This window comes from Thalassophryne amazonica, chromosome 14 (genome assembly GCF_902500255.1).
Source record: "Thalassophryne amazonica chromosome 14, fThaAma1.1, whole genome shotgun sequence".
Lineage (NCBI taxonomy): Eukaryota > Metazoa > Chordata > Actinopteri > Batrachoidiformes > Batrachoididae > Thalassophryne > Thalassophryne amazonica.
Window position 1 is genome coordinate 66,737,629 of NC_047116.1, and position 21,380 is coordinate 66,759,008.

General features: G+C 40.2%; 1 protein-coding gene across 4 annotated transcripts in view; it reads right to left on the reverse strand.

The window, feature by feature from the left end:
- The window catches only part of raph1a (Ras association (RalGDS/AF-6) and pleckstrin homology domains 1a), a 356,622-nt gene that overhangs the window by 88,788 nt on the left and 246,454 nt on the right, over positions 1-21,380 (reverse strand). The window lies entirely within an intron of this gene.

Below are 21,380 nucleotides of genomic sequence, written 5' to 3' on the forward strand. Positions count from 1 at the left end.
ACGGGAGCTGCAAGAGTGTGTCTGTAATGGGTGCACGCGCACGGCGGAGCTCTGTGGCACGGGTTGCTGAGCTTCCTGTGTTACAGTTGTAGCCCTGTTTCCCCGGATAAAGATAACTACTGCGTCTGTTGTATCAGCTCTGGCGTTATTTAGTTGAGCACATTTTGGTTGTGTGTTGCACACAGCTGCGCACGGAGATGCAGCTCGTTTGTTTTCTGTCACCAAAGGGTTTTTTTTCATTTTTAGCACTTTGGCTCCCTCTTTTGGTGACTTAGTCACATTACCGTTAAGCTCTTAAGTTAGAACAGGTGTGTTCGATTTGTTTGAGCTTAACGGTATACGTCACTTATTTGTTTTGTGTTAGTTCATTTTGTGTGGGATTTTATTTTTTGTTTTTCACTATTTAGTGTCTGGGGTCGTGACCCTGCAGTTCTGCCAAAAAAAAAAAAAAAAAAAAAAAAAAAAAGGACCCAAGCAACCTTATGACAGTCTGTTAGTCTTTCTTTTGGCCAGAGACTACTGTTATGTGTCGGACGCAGGTCGGAGAACCGACCAACGTTTGAAGGACCCAGTATGAAATAAGCAGAGCACGGTACAAAGGCTAACTGAATTTAATACATAACAGTGATACACACAGAGAGAACACTTAAAGGTGTATAAACAGCAAACACTTCCTGGCTTGATTACTAATCAGCTTCCCAACCTGCAGGCATGGAACATCCAGTTCACAAAACTCCACTGCAGTGGAAGCCGATACATGACTAACATACAGCTCAATATAAAAGGTGTGAGGGACACCACATTTACTGACTGTATAAATGTTAGTCACAAAATCTAACGTACCTCAGGAAGTGTGCTGACGAGCGTGAGACCTCACCCCCTCCTCTTTCACAGACTGTGCATCAAACCCTGGACGTTCTCTGCATCCACTGATGATGAGATGGCTCCCGAGACGACGATCTCACCCGTCTGGTCACAAGGTCGAGTCTCTGGCAAATACACACTGTATACTCCAGTCTTAAATGCCACCATGTTCCAATCCATATAGATGCACCTCAGCTGTGAGTCCTGACGAGCCGCAGGTGATCAGGGTGAGGTCCTGATAACCTCAGCAACACAGCCACTCAGTCCCAAATGCAAGCCACCTGGAAGGAAAAACAAAAGACAGAAACAAAAAGGCAGCCAGGCCCCCCAGCCATACAACAATTAATCCAGGTTTTGAGTATATTTCTTATTGTTACATGGGAAACAAGGTACCAGTAGATTCAGTAGATTCTCACAAATCCAACAAGACCAAGCATTCATGATATGCACACTCTTAAAGTGGATATGACACCTAAAAAAATAGGTAAAACTGACATAAAAATCAAAATATACATATAGTAAGTTGAAAGTAGTTTTAATTATTATCACTGACAAAGTTTGTACAGTTTCTCAAAAGTGTGTTTCTTGGAAAGTGCGCTGGTAGCGTTCCATCAGCGGTCACGTGATGCCGTGACATCACAGTGTGTAGAGTCCCGTCTTTGTCTGTTAGATTAACAACAGGAACAGATGGACCTCAGCATGGACAGTGTCGAGATCAAGAACTTTTCTGACTCCTCTTCAAGTGTGGATTATTTCTGACTCGGATCCTGAGGATGTCGCAGCAGTGATTAGACCCTACAGATTCGAGCCATATCTTTCGGACGAACATTCAAACCAGGAGCATTCTGGCAGCGAAAATAATGCAGACGGTGTTTATGGCGGAGCCGAAGCAGAGGCAAGAGACGTGCCAATTCCGATGGATTTTGAAAGGCTGCAGAATATGGAATGGTAAGGTAGGCTCTGAATTTTGTTGCTGCTGTTTATAACACTCTAATTACTGTATAGCATTTTCGATTCGAGCGTCTGTTTACTGCCTTTGTAATTTTTCCGGAGCCGCGACAATGTAGCTACTACTTGCGGACTACCGTCATTACCTTTGGGTTTTTGCCATTTTCGAGTGCCTGGCATTGCATTCATCCGTGTTTAGTTACGTTATTTTCATGAAAGAATAGGAAATAAACGGTGAAAGTTTCTAAAAAGATCGCCAAAAACAACAGTGAACATGCTGCCACCGTGTTTACATGCCGCCGCCGTGTTTACTAGGTAAGTTCCTTGACCATTTCAAGATTACTGTGAACATATTATTTGTGGTTGACATTTTAAGTGTTCCTGTGAGCGGTGCGAGAACATGGAGACGGTAGAGGAAAGTGTCTGCTGTCAGGAGCAAATGCATGTGTGCGAGCGGCAGCCTGACATTTTGTGCATCACACAACAGCGCGGCTTTCAATCAATCTGCCTGGACTTGAAAAGGCTAAAACCTTTCGCCCTTGTGTTTGTGCAATATGCTGCAACACACTGGTCAGGCATATCGACAAACAAGTCCCTGAGAGCTGTGTTTAATCAAAGTTTCTGCTGCTAAAAAAAAGTGTAAACAACGGCCGCCAGGCGCACAAGCTGATACGGTCTACACCTAGTGACGTATTTTAGGCTTGGTGCTCAGCGGGAAGCTGGTCACGGGGTGTGTACATTTTTCAGTGGCGGGACGTTCAAATGTTTTATATAACGGGAGAATTGCATCCATTTTCCCAAAACGCTTAGGTTGACCGATTTATATGACCTTTGTTACATGTAATAAGACTATGTTGTCTTTAAGTGTCATATCCACTTTAAGGCTATGAAATTGGGCTATTAGTAAAAAAAAGTAGAAAAGGGGGTGTTCACAATAATAGTAGCATCTGCTGTTGACGCTACAAACTCAAAACTATTATGTTCAAACTGCTTTTTTAGCAATCTTGTGAATCACTAAACTAGTATTTAGTTGTATAACCACAGTTTTTCATGATTTCTTCACATCTGTGAGGCATTAATTTTGTTGGTTTGGAAACAAGATTTTGCTCTTTTACTAGTGTGCTTGGGGTCATTGTCTTGTTGAAACATCCATTTCAAGGGCATGTCCTCTTCAGCATAAGGCAACATGACCTCTTCAAGTATTTTGACATATCCAAACTGATCCATGATACCTGGTATGTGATATATAGGCCCAACACCATAGCAGGAGAAACATGCCCATATGATGATGCTTGCACCACCATGCTTCACTGTCTTCACTGTGAACTGTGGCTTGAATTCAGAGTTTGGGGGTCGTCTCACAAACTGTCTGAGGCCCTTGGCCCCAAAAAGAACAATTTTACTCTCATCAGTCCACAAAATATTCCTCAATTTCTCTTTAGGCCAGTTGATGTGTTCTTTGGCAAATTGTAACCTCTTCTGCACATCTTTTATTTAACAGAGGGACTTTGCAGGGGATTCATGCAAATAAATTAGCTTCACACAGGCGTCTTCTAACTGTCACAGCACTTACAGGTAACTCCAGACTGTCTTTGATCATCCTGGAGCTGATCAACGGGTAAGCCTTTGCCATTCTGGTTATTCTATCCATTTTGATGGCTGTTTTCTTCCACATGTCTGTTTTTTGTTGTCCATTTTAAAGCACTGGAGATCATTGTAGATGAACAGCCTATCATTTTTTGCTCCTGCATATAAGTTTTCCCCTCTCCAATCAACTTTTTAATCAAACTATGCTGTTCTTCTGAACAATGTCTTGAACGTCCCATTTTCCTCAGGCTTTCAAAGAGAAAAGCATGTTCAACAGGTGCTGGCTTCATCCTTAAATAGGGGACACCTGATTCTCACCTGTTTGTTCCACAAAATTGATGAACTCACTGACTGAATGCCACACTACTATTATTGTGAACACCCCCTTTTCTACTTTTTTTTTACTAATAGCCCAATTTCATAGCCTTATGAGTGTGCATATCATGAATGCTTGGTCTTGTTGGATTTGTGAGAATCTACTGAATCTACTGGTACCTTGTTTCCCATGTAACAATAATATACTCAAAACCTGGATTAATCTTTTTAGTCACATAGCACTACTATTATTCTCAACACTACTGTAAGTATGAATGTAAGTAAGAATGTAAGTGCCTCCTTTAGTATAGCACATGTAAACCATCACTTTTATATACAGTTTTCTTTGGACAAGTCAGGGGATGGATACGTGAACATAGCATAGTCACATAGCACTACTATTATTCTGAACACTACTGTACATTCACACCATTATTTTGCTTTTAGATTTTTGTTTCTTTTAATTCATGATGTAGCGATTACCTTTCACTGTGAGTTTAAAGAGCATGATTTTAAGAATTCTAATATACAAGGCCTGAATTTTTGTTCTTTTTTTTTTAAGTCCTAATAAAAATCTAACATGTAAAGGGTCAAGGGGGCAAACACTTTTTCACAGCACTGTAGTGGCTCTTAGAGGCAGATTATTCAGCTAATGAGGCTCATCTCTGAGCGTAGCGCCAATTTCGTAAAGTTAAAAATTTAGCCAAAATAGCATGGGGCGATTTGTGTACGAGGTACTACGAGGACAAGCGAAGATGTTAGAGGCATGTTAGTGGTGAGTACAAGGCTGTTAGAAGCCCATTATCTGAGTACCTGGCAGCTACAAGGACAGGACAGACTACCTGAAACAGAGCAGGTTCCACTCTGAGAAAGCCCTTGTAGCCTTTACATCTGTTTCCTGCATTTCCTTCAGAAGAACATCATAATGTCCATGCCTTTGCAGGATCCATTCTCTGACCCAGCACCTCTTCTTCATTGTTCTTTTCCTTTGTTCTTTCTTCTTCATCTCCTTCTGCAGCAAAAGACCAGCAGCAGCCAAATTCTAAATGATGTAGCCCAACGTGGTGCTACGGGGCTCATGCGTGGCCCTTCGTGGATCATATGTGGCTGTACTAGCCATCTCACGCACAAATGACAGGTCAGTCGTGGCTCATTAGAGGCCGATACCTAGCACATGCGAGGTACATAGAGGCTTCTTCGTAGCAGATGCGTGACAGATTTATATGTGGCTCATTATTCAAAAAATCACTGAAATTTTTGACAAATCCATACATGGCTCATTATTCATCCTTCATTATTTGGTGGGACCAGGGCTTTAGTCTGCCACACAGCTCCGAAAGAAGTACAGATGGTCTGTTCATGCAACTTCAGTTCATGCAAAGATTCAAAACAGCTGCTCTGTGCAAAAAGAAGCGCAAAAACCCCACAATGAAACCAAGAATATGAACAAGACAAAGCAAATCTTTAAACACACACAAACTCCAGAAACCACAGGAAACAGGTCAGTTTAAGAAAGAAGACTTCTACATTTGTGACAGCTTTAGAGACCAATCCCTCACACACACACACACACACACAGAATCAGAGATGCTTTGCTCCAAAGAGGATTATCCCTGAACATTTAGCACATTCCTCTAATATCCAATCAAAGTCCCTCATCAGCTTTATCTTCCAATCAAATCATGACATTAGTTATCCAATCAAAATAAAGCCTACTTGGTGTCTGTTCCACGGCGTGTGCAGCACTGTGGCTGACCCAGAGCGCAATACGGCGAGGAGCCAGGGGTTGTCTGTGCCCACACAGGAGCTGACCACGCTGGGCTTCCTGGCAACAGGGGCATTCCAGTGTGAGCTGGCCAATTGGTCTGGAGTGTGCCAGTCAACCTTGAGCTGAGCAATGCCAGCTGTGTGGAACGCAATTATCCGAATGTCATTCAGGCACATCACATTCCAACATTAAAGCACAATTTGCAGTGTGATTGGAGCTATTAACTGGACACATATTGCTATGAAGGCGCCATCGCATGATGAATTTGTTTTTGTGAATAGGAAACATTTTCATTCCATCAATGTTCAAATAATATGTGATGCGTAAATGGCCTTCAGTATACAAACACAGATAAAGCAAAATCTGGATTCAGCCATTCATAAACCTGCGGCTGCAAAGACTCCAGGAAAGTTATTAGAAAGCTTCAGTCGCCACGTTCGCGCTCTGTGACGCCTCAGATTGTGCTTGTTTCAAAACATTCTTTGTTTGTATTTTTCAGCAGCAGACTGGTTGATAATTTGGATTAATGAGCGCTAACTGGCACAAGGTTAATCTGTTGAAGCCCTTCACTGCAGCTGGCTGAGCTCCAAACACTGCTCACCTGTGCAACGAGGTGCAGGAGAGGCGCTGATGTGGCGTCACATCAGCGCCTCTCCTGACTCACAGCGTGAAAAGTGGTGTGTTCTTCTCTAACATCAAACATCTCTGAGTAAAGACCAAATGTGTACAGGTGTCCCCAAGTCACACCATTTAAATATCAGAAGGTGGGCGTGGTCGAGTCCAGAGCCACAGTGATTGACAGCAGGATGACTGCACTGAGTCACCTCACATACAGTGTGTTTTTGATTACACGTTACTGCGTCCTCACGGGGTTTGACCACAACGACATCTGTGCCACAGACTGAAGTGCCAGGTTCTCAGAGTCCCCGGGGCATCGTGTACAAAGGGTGCGTTCGCACAAAACCGTGGCATATGCCCATCTCCACACCAACATTCAGATCTATCAAAAGTGAAATGACCGAGGAAACTGAGCAGTGCATCACGCAAAAATCGTGGCTGGCATACGCACGTTTCTACAGCTATTGTTCCACTGCCGACACTTAGAGGTGATGCTGGGAACGGTTAGTGTGAAAACAATAACTCAAGAGTGATGTGCACATCAGAGACACACAAATGAGCAATTAACACACCCACGTGTTTGCAATTATATGGGTGGAAAAAGCATGCACAAAGTGATGCGTAAAATGGCACTAACAGTGGCTGCGTTCGTGTTGTTAGAGGACCTTGCAAATGGTGCTATCCGACGTGAGCGTGTATTCAGAGAATGGGAGGATTTATCTGCAAATGACAATAATTGGCTCATAAACCGATTTCAATTACCAAAGACGAGTGTTACTAGAGTCGTGTGCAGCACTGTGGCTGACCCAGAGCGCAATACGGCGAGGAGCCAGGGGTTGTCTGTGCCCACACAGGAGCTGACCACGCTGGGCTTCCTGGCAACAGGGGCATTCCAGTGTGAGCTGGCCAATTGGTCTGGAGTGTGCCAGTCAACCTTGAGCTGAGCAATGCCAGCTGTGTGGAACGCAATTATCCGAATGTCATTCAAGCACATCACATTCCAACATTAAAGCACAATTTGCAGTGTGATTGGAGCTATTAACTGGACACATATTGCTATGAAGGCGCCATCGCATGATGAATTTGTTTTTGTGAATAGGAAACATTTTCATTCCATCAATGTTCAAATAATATGTGATGCGTAAATGGCCTTCAGGCTGGAGGCTGGCACGGTGCGCGATGGGTGGCTGCTTTGTGGTTAAATAGTTTATTTGTGTAAATGTTCAGAACGATAACCAGCACAGGCAAATTTGGGCTTGTGCACAGTCAAATGTTTTTTTGTTATTATTATTATTAATGTGTTTTCTTTTTCTTGGTGGTGAAATGAGAGAGCTTCTTAACAAGCCCCGATTGTCACCCTGTGTTCATGTGTTTTTGTCAATAGACGCATGTGTAATGTTGTGAATGTCACACACTGTCAGCCGCTGCTCACCTATGTTTTTACTTCAGTGTGTGTGCGCTGCTCTGTCCTTAGGATTTACACACATGGAAGCACTCATTTTATTTTTGATTTACACTGCGGCAAGCTGCGTGGGAAAACGACGACCGAGCCACAGCTTACGTTGTTTTTGCACACTGCCTCTCCAAGTGCTTTAATTTTTACACACGATAACCCAGAGACAATGGCGGATGTGATCAAACACACAACACTACACAGTATGGTACCGGTAAATAACACAAACACATTATTTAAATACAGTTGTATGTAAAGGTTTGGGCACCCCTGATGATTTCCATGATTTTCCTTAATAAAATAATTGGTTGTTTGAATCAGCAATTTCAGTTAAATATATCATATAGCAGACAAACATAGTGATATTTGAGAAGTGAAATGAAGTTTATAGGATATACAGAAAGTGTGCAATAATTCTAACATCCTCTAAAGACTTCCTATGGCTTCCAAAGAGAGTCTGGATTGTGGTTGAAGGTATTTTGGACCATTCTTCTCAGGTTTGCTGGTTTTCGAGCATGGACAGCCAGCTTAAAATCACACCACAGATTTTCAATAATATTCAGGTCTGGGGACTGAGATGGTCATTCCAGAGCAGTGTACTTGTTCCTCTGCATGAATGCCTTAGTACATTTTGAGCAGTGTTTAGGGTCATTGTCTTGTTGAAAGATCCAGCCTTGGCGCAACTTCAACTTTGTCACTGATTCATGAACATTGTTCTCAAGAATCTGCTGATATTGACTGGAATCCATGTGACCCTCAACTTTAACAAGATTTCCAGTACCTGCACTGGCCACACAACCCCACAGCATGATAGAACCACCTCCAAATTTTACTGTAGTTAGCAAGTGTTTTTCTTGGAATGCTGTGTTCTTTTTCAGCCATGCATACCGCCCCTTGTTATGTCCAAATAACTCAATTTTAGTTTCATCAGTCCACAGCACCTTATTCTGAAATGAAGCTGGCTTGTCCAAATGTGCTTTAGCATACCTCAAGCAACTCTGTTTGTGGCGTGTACGCAGAAAAGGCTTCCTCTGCATTACAGCATCCTATAGCATCTCTTTGTGCAAAGTGCGCTGTATAGTTGAACGATGCACAGAGACTCTATCTGCAGCAAGATCATGTTGTAGGTCTTTGGAGCAGGTCTGTGGGGTGACTGACTGTTCTCACCATCATTCGCTTCAGCTTATCTGAGATTTTTCTTGGCCTGCCACTTCAGGCCTTAACTAGTACTGTGCCTGTGGTCTTCCATTTCCTCACTATGTTCCTCATAGTGGAAATTGACAGCTGAAATTCAACCTGCCAGCAAGGATCATGGTGCAGTTTTACTCTGCCATCATCGAGTCCATCCTCACCACCTCCATCACCGTATGGTACGCTGGAGCCACCACCAGGGACATACAGCATTGTACGCTCTGCCAAGAAAGTGATTGGATGCAAACTTCCATCTCTTCAGGACCTGTACACCTCCAGGACACTGGGGCGTTCAAGTCGGATCACAGCCGATCCTTCTCACCATGGATATAGCCTTTTTGACCTCCTCCCCTCAGGCAGGAGGCTACGGCCCCTTCGGACCAGAAGCTCCCACCATAAGAACAGTTTTTTTCCCCTTCCGCTGTTAGCCTACTCAACAAGAATCTTTGGAACTCTACATTGTTGCTATCACCACCATTTATCACCATTTATCATCACCATTTATTTATCTTAGCTCATACATTCTGTACATTTTGTAACATTGTTATAGTGTAAAGTCTTATTATATATTACTTGTTTTACTGCTCTTTTTTTTAATGTTAGCGCCAAGTACCGCAGAAATTTCCTAATGTTGTGAACTTGTTCACTCATATGGCAATAAAACTTTTCTGATTCTGAAATCTCTGAGAAAGCTTTTTGTATCCTTCCCCTAAACCATGATGTTGAACAATCTTTATTTGCAAATGGCCACCTTAAATACTCTTTCTCATGATTGGATTCACCTGTGTAAGGAGGTCAAGGCTCAATGAGCTTACCAAACCAATTTGTGTTCCAATAATTAGGGCTAAATGTATTCAAATCAATAAAATGACAAGGGTGCCCAAATTTATGCACCTGCATAATTTTGTTTAAATAATTTTTGAATACTTTCTGTAAATACTAGAAACTTCATTTCACTTGTCAAATATCAATCAATCAATCAATTTTTTATATAGCGCCAAATCACAACAAACAGTTGCCCCAAGGCGCTTTATATTGTAAGGCAAGGCCATACAATAATTATGTAAAACCCCAACGGTCAAAACGACCCCCTGTGAGCAAGCACTTGGCTACAGTGGGAAGGAAAAACTCCCTTTTAACAGGAAGAAACCTCCAGCAGAACCAGGCTCAGGGAGGGGCAGTCTTCTGCTGGGACTGGTTGGGGCTGAGGGAGAGAACCAGGAAAAAGACATGCTGTGGAGGGGAGCAGAGATCGATCACTAATGATTAAATGCAGAGTGGTGCATACAGAGCAAAAAGAGAAAGAAACAGTGCATCATGGGAACCCCCCAGCAGTCTACGTCTATAGCAGCATAACTAAGGGATGGTTCAGGGTCACCTGATCCAGCCCTAACTATAAGCTTTAGCAAAAAGGAAAGTTTTAAGCCTAATCTTAAAAGTAGAGAGGGTGTCTGTCTCCCTGATCTGAATTGGGAGCTGGTTCCACAGGAGAGGAGCCTGAAAGCTGAAGGCTCTGGCTCCCATTCTACTCTTACAAACCCTAGGAACTACAAGTAAGCCTGCAGTCTGAGAGCGAAGCGCTCTATTGGGGTGATATGGTACTACGAGGTCCCTAAGATAAGATGGGACCTGATTATTCAAAACCTTATAAGTAAGAAGAAGAATTTTAAATTCTATTCTAGAATTACCAGGAAGCCAATGAAGAGAGGCCAATATGGGTGAGATATGCTCTCTCCTTCTAGTCCCCGTCAGTACTCTAGCTGCAGCATTTTGAATTAACTGAAGGCTTTTTAGGGAACTTTTAGGACAACCTGATAATAATGAATTACAATAGTCCAGCCTAGAGGAAATAAATGCATGAATTAGTTTTTCAGCATCACTCTGAGACAAGACCTTTCTGATTTTAGAGGGTAATGCCATCCAGAGTAAGGATCTGGTTAGACACCATGTTTCTAAGATTTGTGGGGCCAAGTACAACAACTTCAGTTTTATCTGAGTTTAAAAGCAGGAAATTAGAGGTCATCCATGTCTTTATGTCTGTAAGACAATCCTGCAGTTTAGCTAATTGGTGTGTGTCCTCTGGCTTCATGGATAGATAAAGCTGGGTATCATCTGCGTAACAATGAAAATTTAAGCAATACCGTCTAATAATACTGCCTAAGGGAAGCATGTATAAAGTGAATAAAATTGGTCCTAGTGGAACTCCATAATTAACTTTAGTCTGTGAAGAAGATTCCCCATTTACATGAACAAATTGTAATCTATTAAGACAAATATGATTCAAACCACCGCAGCGCAGTGCCTTTAATACCTATGGCATGCTCTAATCTCTGTAATAAAATTTTATGGTCAACAGTATCAAAAGCAGCACTGAGGTCTAACAGAACAAGCACAGAGATGAGTCCACTGTCCGAGGCCATAAGAGGATCATTTGTAACCTTCACTAATGCTGTTTCTGTACTATGATGAATTCTAAAACCTGACTGAAACTCTTCAAATAGACCATTCCTCTGCAGATGATCAGTTAGCTGTTTTACAACTACCCTTTCAAGAATTTTTGAGAGAAAAGGAAGGTTGGAGATTGGCCTATAATTAGCTAAGATAGCTGGGTCAAGTGATGGCTTTTTAAGTAATGGTTTAATTACTGCCACCTTAAAAGCCTGTGGTACATAGCCAACTAACAAAGATAGATTGATCATATTTAAGATCGAAGCATTAAATAATGGTAGGGCTTCCTTGAGCAGCCTGGTAGGAATGGGGTCTAATAAACATGTTGATGGTTTGGATGAAGTAACTAATGAAAATAACTCAGACAGAACAATCGGAGAGAAAGAGTCTAACCAAATACTGGCATCACTGAAAGCAGCCAAAGATAACGATACGTCTTTGGGATATTTTTTCTCTAATAGTTAAAATTTTGTTAGCAAAGAAAGTCATGAAGTCATTACTAGTTAAAGTTAATGGAATACTCAGCTCAATAGAGCTCTGACTCTTTGTCAGCCTGGCTACAGTGCTGAAAAGAAACCTGGGGTTGTTCTTATTTTCTTCAATTAGTGATATCAGTGTGTTCATCTGCTATATCATATTTAAATGAAATTTCTGATCCAGACAACCAATGATTTATAAAGGAAAATCATGAAAATTATCATGAGTGCCCAAACTTTTGCATACAACTGTAAATTTATATTTAAATAGGGGCGTGGAAAGGGAGGTGCTTGGTGTGTGTGCACTCAGTTCCACGATCAGTGGGATGTCGAAACGGAACATGCTTGGATCCATGCCGTGCTTATGCCAGTTTCTGGGTTTTGGTGTATGCCAAGTTTCAGTAGGAAATCCACACCTTCCTGTCTTCAAATCGATTTAAATGGACAAACCTTGCAACTTTAGTCACTTGACACTTTGTTGCAGCGCACTTGAAATTTGTCTGAAACAGCAGCAAAATGCTTAACTTTATTAATGTAATTTTATGCACCAGCCAATGAAAATAGCACACCAAAATCACCACACAATGATCAAAAAGGAGAAAAATGTCCTAACGGGAGAAGACTCTGGTACCATTACTCTTCTTTTATAGGTACACGTGATGTCTTCAAATCGCAAAAAGTGCTGGTTGATTGGTCACCCAGAGGAGAACATTACTGGAATTGCTGGATTACTACATTGCTTGTATGGGAAAATTGCTGCATTGTGGGGTACCCCTAAACAATGTCAGAATTTAGCACAGATCTTTTATTTTATTAGTGGAACAAGAACATGTGGCCCAAAAGATTTTTTATAACATTTGACATTTTGAACAGGTCTAATATATAGTATTGCACCTATTATTTGAATATCTTTCTTGTTACAAGCGTTGGTAAAACATCTCTTATTTACCTTGTTAATTTATTTTTGAGTGATCTATTTACTGGTTTTACACTGATTTAAAGAAATAAAGGTGAGTTTTGTATTCCTTGCATTGCTGTTTGCTGACAGCAGTACATGTCTATGCTGGTTTCTTCACAGCACATGACATCATGTGGGGAAATGTGTACTTACAAGAGATATGCTGCCCAATGTTCAGTGACCTAATTCCAGCATGACCTAATTCTTCTAAATACATATTCTGCCATTTTTGCCTATTTTTAACCACAATGGGAACATGGTTATGATGGTTTTCACAATTTCTAGTGACACAACCTTGGTGTTACTCAATATTCATGAAGTGACCTAAACCCAAGATGTCCAGATCCCAAAAATAGCCAATGTGTCATGCTAATGTGTCTATTTATGATCAAAAGAAGGACGCTCAATAACAACACCATATGTGCAGCATATGGTGTTTAAGCATAAAAATTCAAAAAGAAAAAATAATATAGCACCTTCAACTCCACCACAGACTAAAACAGTTAAATGTGGTCTATTAAACATTAGATCTCTCTCTTCTAAGTCCCTGTTAGTAAATGATATAATAATTTATCAACATATTGATTTATTCTGCCTTACAGAAACCTGGTTACAGCAGGATGAATATGATAGTTTAAATGAGTCAACAGCCCCGAGTCAGACTAACTGTCAGATCGCTCGTAGCACGGGCCGAGGCGGAGGATTAGCAGCAATCTTCCACTCCAGCTTATTAATTAATCAAAAACCCAGACAGAGCTTTAATTCATTTGAAAGCTTGACTCTTAGTCTTGTCCATCCAAATTGGAAGTCCCAAAAACCAGTTTTATTTGTTGTTATCTATCGTCTACCTGGTCGTTACTGTGAGTTTCTCTGTGAATTTTCAGACCTTTTGTCTGACTTAGTGCTTAGCTCAGATAATTATAGTGGGCGATTTTAACATCCACACAGATGCTGAGAATGACAGCCTCAACACTGCATTTAATCTATTGTTAGACTCGATTGGCTTTGCTCAAAATGTAAATGAGTCCACCCACCACTTTAATCATACCTTAGATCTTGTTCTGACTTATGGTATGGAAATTGAAGACTTAACAGTATTCCCTGAAACCTCCCTTCTGTCTGATCATTTCTTAATAACATTTACATTTACTCTGATGGACTACCCAGCAGTGGGGAATAAGTTTCATTACAGTAGAAGTCTTTCAGAAAGTGTTGTAATTAGTTTTAAGGATAAGATTCCTTCTTTATGTTCTCCAATGCCATATACCAACACAGGGCAGAGTAGCTACCTAAACTCTGTGAGTGAGATAGATTATCTCGTCAATAGTTTTATATCCTCTTTGAGGACAACGTTGGATGCTGTAGCTCCTCTGAAAAAGAGAGCTTTAAATCAGAAGTGCCTGACTCCGTGGTATAACTCACAAACTCGCAGCTTAAAGCAGATAACCCGTAAGTTGGAGAGGAAATGGCATCTCACTAATTTAGAAGATCTTCACTTAGCCTGGAAAAAGAGTCTGTTGCTCTATAAAAAAGCCCTCCGTAAAGCTAGGACATCTTACTACTCATCACTAATTGAAGAAAATAAGAACAACCCCAGGTTTCTTTTCAGCACTGTAGCCAGGCTGACAAAGAGTCAGAGCTCTATTGAACCGAGTATTCCTTTAACTTTAACTAGTAATGACTTCATGACTTTCTTTGCTAATAAAATTTTAACTATTAGAGAAAAAATTACTCATAACCATCCCAAAGACATATCATTATCTTTGGCTGCTTTCAGTGATGCCGGTATTTGGTTAGACTCTTTCTCTCCGATTGTTCTGTCTGAGTTATTTTCATTAGTTACTTCCTCCAAACCATCAACATGTCTATTAGACCCCATTCCTACCAGGCTGCTCAAGGAAGCCCTACCATTAATTAATGCTTCGGTCTTAAATATGATCAATCTATCTTTATTAGTTGGTTATGTACCACAGGCTTTTAAGGTGGCAGTAATTAAACCATTACTTAAAAAGCCATCACTTGACCCAGCTATCTTAGCTAATTATAGGCCAATCTCCAACCTTCCTTTTCTCTCAAAAATTCTTGAAAGGGTAGTTGTAAAACAGCTAACTGATCATCTGCAGAGGAATGGTTTATTTGAAGAGTTTCAGTCAGGGTTTAGAATTCATCATAGTACAGAAACAGCATTAGTGAAGGTTACAAATGATCTTCTTATGGCCTCAGACAGTGGACTCATCTCTGTACTTGTTCTGTTAGACCTTAGTGCTGCCTTTGATACTGTTGACCATAAAATTTTATTACAGAAATTAGAGCATGCTATAGGTATTAAAGGCACTGCGCTGCAGTGGTTTGAATCATATTTATCTAATAGATTACAATTTGTTCATGTAAATGGGGAATCTTCTTCACAGACTAAGGTTAATTATGGAGTTCCACAAGGTTCTGTGCTAGGACCAATTTTATTCACTTTATACATGCTTCCCTTAGGCAGTATTATTAGACAGCATTGCTTAAATTTTCATTGTTACGTAGATGATACCCAGCTTTATCTATCCATGAAGCCAGAGGACACACACCAATTAGCTAAACTGCAGGATTGTCTTACAGACATAAAGACATGGATGACCTCTAATTTCCTGCTTTTAAACTCAGATAAAACTGAAGTTATTGTACTTGGCCCCACAAATCTTAGAAACATGGTGTCTAACCAGATGCCTACTCTGGATGGCATTACCCTGACCTCTAGTAATACTGTGCGAAATCTTGGAGTCATTTTTGATCAGGATATGTCATTCAGTGCGCATATTAAACAAATATGTAGGACTGCTTTTTTGCATTTGCGCAATATCTCTAAAATTAGAAAGGTCTTGTCTCAGAGTGATGCTGAAAAACTAATTCATGCATTTATTTCCTCTAGGCTGGACTACTGTAATTCATTATTATCAGGTTTGTTATGTGTCGGACGCAGCTCGGAGAACCGACCAGCGTTTGAAGGACCCAGTATGAAATAAGCAGAGCACGGTACAAAGGCTAACTGAATTTAATACATAACAGTGATACAAAAAATAAAAAAGTGCGGTCTGGCGTGGTGCGCTCCCAGCAGCGCTAACGGTCCGGAGCCAGAAGCTGTTCGGACCCAAGGACCCCGCCGACACCCCCCAGGTGGCCGCAACAAACCGAGTCTGTGAAAGAAGGAACCATTATGTGAGTCCACACTCTACACACAGAGAGAACACTTAAAGGTGTACAAACAGCAAACACTTCCTGGCTTAATTACTAATCAGCTTCCCAACCTGCAGGCATGGAACATCCAGTTCACAAAACTCCACTGCAGTGGAAGCCGATACATGACTAACATACAGCTCAATATAAAAAGGTGTGAGGGACACCACATTTACTGACTGTATAAATGTTAGTCACAAAATCTAACGTACCTCAGGAAGTGTGCTGACAAGCGTGAGACCTCACCCCCTCCTCTTTCACAGACCGTGCATCAAACCCTGGACGTTCTCTGCATCCACTGATGATGAGATGGCTCCCGAGACGACGATCTCACCCGTCTGGTCACAAGGTCGAGTCTCTGGCAAATACACACTGTATACTCCAGTCTTAAATGCCACCATGTTCCAATCCATATAGATGCACCACAGCTGTGAGTCCTGACGAGCCGCAGGTGATCAGGGTGAGGTCCTGATAACCTCAGCAACACAGCCACTGAGTCCCAAATGCAAGCCACCTGGAAGGAGAAACAAAGGACAGAAACAAAAAGGCAGCCAGGCCCCCCCAGCCATATAACAAGGTTGTCCTAAAAGTTCCCTGAAAAGCCTTCAGTTAATTCAAAATGCTGCAGCTAGAGTACTGACAGGGCCTAGAAGGAGAGAGCACATTTCACCCATATTGGCTTCTCTTCATTGGCTTCCTGTTAATTCTAGAATAGAATTTAAAATTCTTCTTCTTACTTATAAGGTTTTGAATAATCAGGTCCCATCTTATCTTAGGGACCTCATAGTACCATATCACCCCAATAGAGCGCTTCGCTCTCAGACTGCAGGCTTACTTGTAGTTCCTAGGGTTTTTAAGAGTAGAATGGGAGGCAGAGCCTTCAGCTTTCAGGCTCCTCTCCTCTGGAACCAGCTCCCAATTCAGATCAGGAAGACAGACACCCTCTCTACTTTTAAGATTAGGCTTAAAACTTTCCTTTTTGCTAAAGCTTATAGTTAGGGCTGGATCAGGTGACCCTGAACCATCCCTTAGTTATGCTGCTATAGACTTAGACTGCTGGGGGGTTCCCATGATGCACTGTGTGTTTCTTTCTCTTTTTGCTCTGTATGCACCACTCTGCATTTAATCATTAGTGATTGATCTCTGCTCCCCTCCACAGCATGTCTTTTTCCTGGTTCTCTCCCTCAGCCCCAACCAGTCCCAGCAGAAGACTGCCCCTCCCTGAGCCTGGTTCTGCTGGAGGTTTCTTCCTGTTAAAAGGGAGTTTTTCCTTCCCACTGTTGCCAAGTGCTTGCTCACAGGGGGTGGTTTTGACCGTTGGGGTTTTTCCGTAATTATTGTATGGCTTTGCCTTGCAATATGAAGCGCCTTGGGGCAACTGTTTGTTGTGATTTGGCGCTATATAAATAAAATTGATTTGATTTGATATCATCTTGAGTCATGTAAGAGAATATATGGTAAAAAAAAAATATGAATATGATAGTCAACTGTCCACAGTGGCAACTGGGGTGATGAAACTTGGCATATTTTGACACTTTTTCAACAGCTATAAATTTTGTTAAAACAACCTGGTGTGTCATTTAAATGTGTAAATATGTTCCATTATATCACAAACCATCATACAAAAAGTTCTATAGCTATAGCTAGCATATTTCTTTGATTTTGAACTAATCAAAGATAGGAGCGACATGTAAAATCTTGGGTTTTCTACCATTTTGAGGCCTTTGTGGAAGGCAGATCACACTGGATACACCAAAACTGCCAACACTTCCAAACTCTACACCAAAAATTAGCCTGGCATGAGCAGTGACAAAGCTATGAGGCATAAAGGGAGCACATTATTAACATGCAACATTGGTAGAAAACACCGTTTTCATGATATATGAAAATAAATAAATAAAAAAAATAAATAAATAAAAATCACAAAATTTTCCAAGGGCTGTAACTTCAAATGTTTGCAAGATAGAGACCTAATATTTGGCATTTCATCATAACTTTGTAATAGGGATAACATATCAAACTGACAGAACAGAACTGAGGGGTGACCTGGGAGCCTCTGGGTGCCTTGAGATGGAATGACCCAGCTGCTGTCAGCATATGCTTTTAATTTGGAAAAAAAAGACAGTGGTGGAAGACATTAAAACCACTACACATTTTACTCATGGTACCAACATGAGTCTTAACCCACTCACGGTAAGCGCAACACAACACTTAACTAAACTGACAAAATCAAGTGAACAACAAAAACACAATAAATCAATACCACTAATGACACTGTAAAACTAATATGAACCACAAGAACATTTATAACCTCAAAACCCAGAACTCCCATAGTGCATTGCAGCTCAATGTCCATTGTTTACTGGTTAGCTAAAACTGCTAATTTCTCAAAAAATATTTGACATATTTAACATATTTTAACATACATACTTATTTAACATAAGTACACCAAATGGCAAATGTCAACTCTGACTGTTTTCTGCATGATTGAAGCCATACTCACGCATGCACGCAGGCACACAGAGGCCACTTGGCTATTATAATATATGTGTAAACAAAAGAAAACAAAAGACAACAAAAGAAAACAAAAACTCAAACAATTTCCCAGTTTTGTGCGGCGGAAAGGGTGTAAGCTGAAGCAAAAGCTTATAAATGCCTATCCCTTTCACCAGTTGCTATACAGACATAAAGGTACACTCATAACAACAAATACCAAAAAAGACAAGAAAGACAAACAGAGACAATATAGATTAATTAGTAAACTAAAATATCTGAACACAGCAGAACAGCAGTATAACGCACAGATAAAACAGAAGAACAGTAACAAAGTCAGTTAACCTAATTTATCGTACTATAATAAGTAATTATATTATTTTTATTAAGTCTTTTCAAGCCAGACAAAGTACCAGATAATTTAGTACTATCAGAACAGTTATTCCAGATTTTAACACCTTTACAGAGACGCAGTGACTTTTACCAGTAGTTCAAATCTTTAAGCTGTCAAATACGAATGTTCCTCTCAGATGATAACAGGACCCCCACATTGTAAACAGTTCCTGGACACGTTGAGGCAAGAGATTATTGTTAACTTTATACATGGTCTGTATCGTAATATAATCAACCAAGTCACAAAATTTCAAAATGTGTAAACGAGCAAACAGTGGGTTTGTTGGCTCACAATATGATTTTTTTTTACTTATAACTCTTATAGCTTTCTTTTGTAACAGAAATATTGGGTTTATTTGTTTTATATGTGTTTCCCCATACCTCAATGCAGTACGTCATGTATGGGACAAGCAATGAATGATACAGCGTAACCAACGAATGCTGGGATAGGAAGTATTGTGCTTTGTACAGATTTGCGATAACATTTGACATTTTGGATTTCACATAATTTATGAGTTTTCCAACTTAATTTATCATTGATAAAAACTCTAAGAAACTTGGTTTCGGTTACCATTTCAATTTCAGCATCATTCAATAATAAGTTTCTACTTAAGTTCCTGGGCTTATTTCTGAATATAATACAATTTGTTTTACCCAAATGAAGCAATCATTTATTTGAATCAAACCAGTATTTCAATTTTTGTAGTTCCCTCTCCATCATATTCAGAAGCTGTCCCAAATGATCCCCACTACCAAACACAGTTGTATCATCAGCAAACAAAATGCATCTCACAGACTTGGAAACCAAACCTATATCATTAATATACAACAGAAACAGTAATGGCCCAAGGACTGAACCCTGGGGCACCCCACATATAATCCTCAAAAAATTTGAATTTATCCCCCCAAAATGGACACACTGGTTCCTGTTGCGTACCAGTGTTAGCTACCCAATCAGGGGCCAGTCCTCTAATACCATACTTCTGTAATTTGTCCAACAGTAAAGTGTGATCTATGGTATCAAATGCTTTCTGCAAATCAAAGACAACTCAGTGTATTTCTTCTTCTCTACTGCATTTGTAACATGTTCAACAAAATCAATTAAAGCCAGTGATGTAGTACGATCTTTTCTAAAACCATACTGCTGTTCACTGAGAATGTGATGTTTCGTTATGAAATAGTTCAATCTCTTTACAAATATCTTTTCCAGAATTTTTGAAAACTGTGGTAACAATAAGACTGGCCTGTAGTTTGAAGAGACATGTTTGTCACCAGATTTGAATAGTGGTATCACCTTAACTATTTTCATTTTGGAAGGAAATTTCCCAGTCATCAATGACAAATTACAAATATAAGTTTTTAATCAAAAACATATCAAGGTTGTTTGTCACTGTCGGTTGATTTTTTTTCCCCTTTTAGCTTATGAACTATGATAATAATTTCATTTTCATCTGTTTCTTTAATATACATTGAATCCAGAGTTGTATTAATTGTTTTGCTATTGTCCAAAGAGCACATTTTGAGGATACAATTGAATTTGATGTTTTACCCACATTAACAAAATAATTGTTGAAATGATCGGCAATAAATTTATTTTCTTTTACGATTTTGTCAGAATCTGTATGAAAATAAGATGGATAATCTTTAACAACTTTTTTCTTTTTAATGATATAATTTAAAAGCTTCCAATTGTCTTTAATGTTGGTTTTATTTTCTTCCAATAAATTGCAGCAATACTGCTTCTTACACGATTGCATAATGTTCGTTAATTTGTTTTTGTATGTCTTATATTTTCTTTCATCTTCTTTTGTTCTGAATTTTATAAACTGCTTGTACAATTTTTTTTCTTTTTACATGCATTCTGGAGTCCCTTTGTAACCCAAGGTTTATCAGTTTTTTGCATATATCCAGTTCTTGGCACAAACGGGCAATGTTTGACATACAAGTTGGAAATCATGGGAATAAATAATTCATATGATTTGTCAATATCCTCAATATAAATATCACACCAATCTTGATGCATTAAGTCAGGGGTCCCCAAGTTCCGTTGAAAGACTCGTTAGCAGGCTTTTAATGAGACTTTTATTGGATTCAGGTGTGTTGGAGCAGGGAGACAACTAAGAGTGTCAGGAAGGTAGATCTCGAGGACTGAACTTGGGCACCCCTGCATTAAGTCCCTTCTGAGGTTCTCAATAGTAACATCAGTTATTTTCCTTTTGAGATTTACTGTTTTCTTTTGATGATTTTTATGAACTTATGATTTGAAAGCCACGAAAACCGGCAAATGATCTCTGACGTCACTAGTGAGTAGTACACCTGTCATGTTCCCTACAGTAGCATTTACACATCATTACCAGTAACACGATTGCCTTACATTTATACAGTATATTCATTGTTCTTATAATGTTCTGTGCTGTCATTATTTGGTCCTTACATATTTTCTTCGATTTACGTATGTACATTTGTACAATATGTACATGCTTCCGCTGCTGTGTGAGCACAATGTGGTATCACACCTCTCACGTGGTCACACTGCGTTCAAGCACGCACACACGTGTCTGCACGCAACCATTGCCGCAGGACAGTATGGCATCCATACACGGCTGTCCGACCATCTGTCCCTCTGGACAGCGGCTGCGATGTTTC